Below are 6,000 nucleotides of genomic sequence, written 5' to 3'. Positions count from 1 at the left end.
CTGCACACAATTTGAATGTGTGGGGGACAAAACTGAAAGATAAGAAGCAGCGACAGGGGCAGGGCAGTACTTGACACTTCCTGTGTAAAGCTGAAAGGGCCTATGGTAAGAGGAAATGGAGATGAGATGACAAAGGTTGACAGGGTACGATAAAAATATGAATATATGAAACATGTGAGGGTGCCTCCTGACCGAAATGAAAATGTGTTGATAGAACAGGATGAGTGGTGACGGCAACAAGGGTGGAGTAAAGTGTTTAAAACACAAGTGCTGGTTACTTTTACCCCACTGAAATAAAGAGTTTGTTATTAAATCATCCAGTAGTGGTCATAACCATCACCTTTGATATCAATGATTATCTACCTCATGCTAACAAGCTTTTAATCTTGCTAATGTGGTTTATATTCATAGTTAATGTTTGATTCAGAGCAGTGATTTTTGACACACACAAAATTAAGATAATTCTGAGGTAACTGTGGGTATAATCTGATTACTTATGTAATCTGATTATTTATGTAATCTGATTACTTATGTAAGGAGATGACGTCTTGGGTTTGAATATTTCCCTTAGTGTAAACCAAGCTGATACAGAGTATATGTGATAGTGACAGGCAGCGTGGGATGGGGGGATTTTTCAAAAGCTTAAAACTATTTAAGGGAAAACAAAAGAGGAAAACTGTTGCCAAGAATGATCTTTATAAGGATATGTTTTGGAGAGTGGCTGTACCAGCCAAATGACAGCAGCAGCAGTTTTCCTGACAGGTAACCTTGTGTGAATAATGACTGTTTCACAAGTAAAGATGGAAAAGACTGGGGTTGGCATCCTGTCTCCTAACAACATCGGTTTATTTTAACCATGATCGTAATCTTTCCAACTTAACCAAACAACTTACATATATGTGGCAGATCAGAAAAGACATATATATACTTGTGAATAATTTCTGTGACTGTCATATCGGTTGGTTTGGGAAGGACTGACAAATAACTTATTTTGTTGAATAAGGTATGAGACAGTCAATAACAAAATAAAATCTCAAATTTATCATAAAATACAAAGCCTTCAAAAAGAAAAGTGTCTTTCTTACTTATTATTTCTACCATTTTAGTTAGACATTTTACTTATGTGCTGTGTATTTATCTATTTTTTTAAAAAAAAGCAGAATACAGTTCACTTAAATCTGATTTTGTTGTTTCAAATGTCAGATCAGGCAACACTGGTTAAGATGCTGGTGCAGTTGCATACAAATGAGAAGAACAATCCCTACTCGTCAATATAGTGTTAGTATGAGCCCTGTGTCTTCATGGGTTTTCACTTCCTGTTGACTTATGGGTATGTGGCTTGTGTAAAGACGCCTTCTCTCTTCCTGTGATGTATATACTCACCAGTATGGTTATGAAACTCCTAAACTGTGAGGGTATTCAGTATTATATGCTGCACAGCAAAATGAAAACTCAGTACAGTCTGCAACATCCAAACAGTCCCTTTATTAGAAGCAGTATCAGCTGCAGAAACCAGAGGTAATATTATCATTTTTACATATTTATCATCATGCAACCTGAAGAATTTTTTGTTCATTTTCCTCAGTTTTCCATTTTCCATCCAAAGATACCCAGAAGATAATATTTCAGGCTCCCACTCTTCACTGTTTTATATTTTATCATCATATTGTCCGGTTTAATTGTGTCAACAAAGCTAAAAATCATTTTTAACTGCTTAATCCAAGGACAAACATAGTGGCTCCTATAGACTACCCCTGTAGAGTGGACTGCTTTCAGGTTTTCTTGCAATCATAACTCAATGCAGTATCACAGAAAGAGTCACTGAGGTCAGTTTATATAGAACAGTTTGCCAGAGATCCCTTATCTTCTGTTAAAGGTCCTGTGGATGGTATCAAAGGTTCCAGAAACCACAAAACTACACCCACCAACTCTGTATGTACCACACTGAAGAAACCTGTAGATACATGCATGTTTGCTCTAGAAAATTGTTGATAAATTGGCCCTGCACATTTCCAATTTAGAGTCATTAACACTTTTGACCTTTCATAATGACTCATGAAGACTCTGAATTGTTGCCTAATTACCGGCCTAATGGTTCGTTTGATCCCATCATTCGTACTGTAGTGTACATATCACATGTAGGCATTCTTATATGTTAAAAAGTGGGTTTTTTGTGATGCCATATTTTTCTGTGGATAATTGGACAGTCAGTCCCTCAGGGTAATACCACATGCCCCTTGGGGACCTGGACCCCTTAAGGAATAAGGGCCAAGGGGATGCCATGCCCCTTTGGTGCAGCCTGCAGACTTAACCAACTGAACATGACTGCTAATCACTGCTTTACTGTAAGAAATACACACACACACACACACATATACACGAGTGAGTACACTCACACATTGTTCGGCTTTCATTTTGGACTTTGGGTCCCAACCAGGTTTTCCACAAAAGTAATTTGCCAGAGTGAATGACTGTGTGTTTTGGTGTGTGTGCGTGTGCATGCGTGTGTGTGTGTGTGCCACTTTAATTTCACCTTGATGAAAAGCAAGCCTTCAATAATTCAGCTCTCTGCCTCCCTCACACGATGACAAATATTGGTCACTTTGGCCCAAGGCCACACTATATGATACACACCACCCTGTGAAAGACAACCAGAACTGAAACCTTTTTGAAAAAATAGAAATGCTGTTGTCCTGACTGCTGTCCCTCCCAGATTTGGTTTAGTTTCACTTCATTTTTATTTATCTTAGTATATTCCCACACTTACATGTGGTGTAATGAAGTGATTAAAGTATGCATGTCAAGACAAGTTTGATCATTCATCTGTTCATAACACTTATTAACAGTAATTATGGCACCAAATATTAACTGTAATTGTTTCTCTACACACTTATGTACAATTGTGTTCTGCAGAAACAAGTAATAGGAAAGTAATATATACTGTAGATGATAGGTAACTATTATCCTCCATATCCTTTATGTTTTTTATGATACAGTTACATTGTCAGAATACACAAGGCAAAGACAAAATGTAGCCTAAATACAAAAACAGAGTTTTATGATTATCCTTTTTTGGTGAAGTGGGAGTATTGTTTTTTCTTTTCATATGCTATGGATCCTCTTGTGAGTCTGAATTAAAGTTTGAATATCAATATTGTGTTCGCAGGGATAATTCATTTTATAGTGGAAAACTTTTTGATTATCTTTTGCATTATGTTCTCGAGTGAAACCTGCTGTAATTTAAAACTAATTTCCAAAAGACCGCTCCAGTGTAGCACCTAAACAGTACTTTGAATGAATTATCCTGAGCTGTTGTTCCTTAACATCTTTCTGGATGATTTCTACAACGTATTCTGTGTCTGCTGTACGTTACTCTGCAATACAGGAGGCATGTCATGCTACATTTATAAAATCATCTATCGTGACTATTACTGCAAGAACAACTGAATTACTATCTAATGTCTTTATTAGAATGGGATTGTGACCCTTAGTATGAGCCTGTTGTCAGCTGTAATCTGTCTTGTGGATGATCAATGACAAGTGCTTTCACTTTGATTTACTGTAGACGTTCTGAAACTGTGGTCATTTTCAGTGGTGGAAGAGGCAATCAGATTTTTTAGTTAAAGGATAGATTCGCAATTTTTCAAGTCTGTCCTAAAACAACTGCCAGGTGCCCAAATGAACACTGACATAAGTATTTTTTGTTATAATCATTTCTCCTGTTCCTACTGGCCATTAAGAGATCCCTTCGTAATGCACTTACAATGTAAGTGATGGGGGACAAAATCCACAGCCTTGCTCCATTCAAAAATGTATTTAAAAGTTTATTTAAAGATCATATGAGGCTTCATCCATCCAAATTAGTCGAATCAAGTCAATATCTTTCAAAGTTACTGTCTTTTTAGTGCTGAATTCGACTGTCCATCGAGACACAGAGAGGACATTTTTTTCTAAAAAGATTAACTGTGGTAGTTTCATTTGACTAACTCAGATGGCTAGTATCTTCAGGTAAACTTAAAATAATTTTTTTCTCAAAACAAGGCTCGTCGATTTTGTCCCCCACATCCTACATTGGAAAGTGTATTTGGAAGGGATCTTCTAATGGTCAGTATGAATAGGAGGAGTAATTGTAGCAAGCAAAACCTGTTTCAGTGTTCATACGGGCTCCCCACTATTGTTTTAAGACAGACTTGAAAAATTGTGAACCTATCCTTTAAGAAAAAGTAGCATTACAACAACTAAAAATACAACCTGCATAAAAAGACACATTTCTATAGTTGTAGCTGGGCAAGGTTGAGGTAACTTTAATTACTTTATATACTGTTCTACTGCACTCTTTACATATATGCTTTGTATGTAAAATAAGAATCTGAAAACTTTAGCTGCCTGTAAAAAATGAAGAACTGAAACCAAAACGCAACATAAAAAGAAAAATGTTTTGGTCCAAGCATGAAAGTCACAGCTGCTGTATAAGTGAACACTGTGTATTTATTGCTGTTGTGTTAGTCCCAGAAGACTGGAAGGTCATGGGTACAACGCAGCAAGAGGTGACTTATTTTCTTTTTTCTATGTTCCCTCTACTCAGGTTAAATCTCCCTAACAGTTTATCTTTGTTTATTTTAGGCTCTCTGTTTATGTTCTGCAGGCATGCAACCTTGTCTCGTTGCCTCCCTCCTCCTTTGTGTCATCATGGCATGTGCTTTCCTTTTCAGCCTATCCTACCAGTCACTTATTATTGTATATCGGCCAATAAAACATAAAATGCTGCAAAAAATGATAATCGTAAAATGAGCCAAAGGTGGAAGAAGAAAAGGTCAAGACAACAGTGTTTCAGATTGCGTTGCCATCAGGTTTTGGCACTTTGTATTGACTTGGCCTCCATTTGTCACAACATAAGAGAGGCAGAGAGCTGAATTATTGGGGCCTTGTTTGTCATCAAGGTGAAATTAAAGCAGCACACACACACACATTCATCCTAGCATACACTGATACATCCTTTGCTGTACTTGTGAGGACCTTGACTTGACGTCACACTCCGAGGACCCATCTTTCTACTGTTTTCCAAGATGTAAAAAAATAACATGACGTTTGTTATGGAATGCTTGAGTCATTAAGCGTGTCATCATTTTGCACACCAATGACATTTGTTACCTATTCTTAATCAAGACTTTTAAACACTATCTGATGAGGGCACCACAATGATTGACGTACTGGTTAGAGCATATACAGAGACAAATTGAAGACTAATTTTGGTTGGGTTTACAGACCCATAAACTAGTGGTGTCAAAATTAACATGTTAATTTTTTAATTAATTTGAAATATTTAACACATTAAAAAATAATGCGATTAACGCATTACTGTCTTTCAGAGGCTGTAGCAGGCTCAGTTTTGAAGCTAGAGTGAAGATACTGGTATCATATGAAACTAGATGACCTAAGGCATCCATTGGTACTGACAATGTCAAGATTGTCAGGAAGGGGGCTAAATAACGCTCCATAGTTAGACTTAATTTTGGCAAGGAAAAAAAATCCTTTCTCTCTCTTTGTCTTCCATGTGTGAATCAGAATACTTCCTTGTTCTTTTTTCATATTTGCTCAAACTATTTTGGAATTCAACTGGCACTTGAACATGTAACACATTTATTGTTGTTAATTATCATTGATATTAGTGCATATAAGAAATTATTGCCTTCTAAACTGATATCTAATTTATTGGCCTTGATGGTTTTGAAATTCAACTGGCACTTTAACACATAGGCCTGTTATTATTTTTGTTAGTGAATATAAAAAATATGCCTTTCAGGCCGACAGTCAATGGCTTTGATGGTTTTATTGGAAATCTGTAGTTCACAGTAGAAAATCTGTGTTCAAGGTTAAAAAGATGCTATTAAACAACAATATTTGAATTTACTTCCTTGATGTTGATTCTACATTAATTCTGTAATTTTATATTTTAATATCCATTATTATGAGCTTCAATATTGAGAAGTAAAAACAATT

Source organism: Thunnus albacares, chromosome 18 (assembly GCF_914725855.1).
Source record: "Thunnus albacares chromosome 18, fThuAlb1.1, whole genome shotgun sequence".
In the NCBI taxonomy this organism is placed as follows: Eukaryota; Metazoa; Chordata; class Actinopteri; order Scombriformes; family Scombridae; genus Thunnus; species Thunnus albacares.
Note: the sequence above shows the minus strand (reverse complement) of the source record.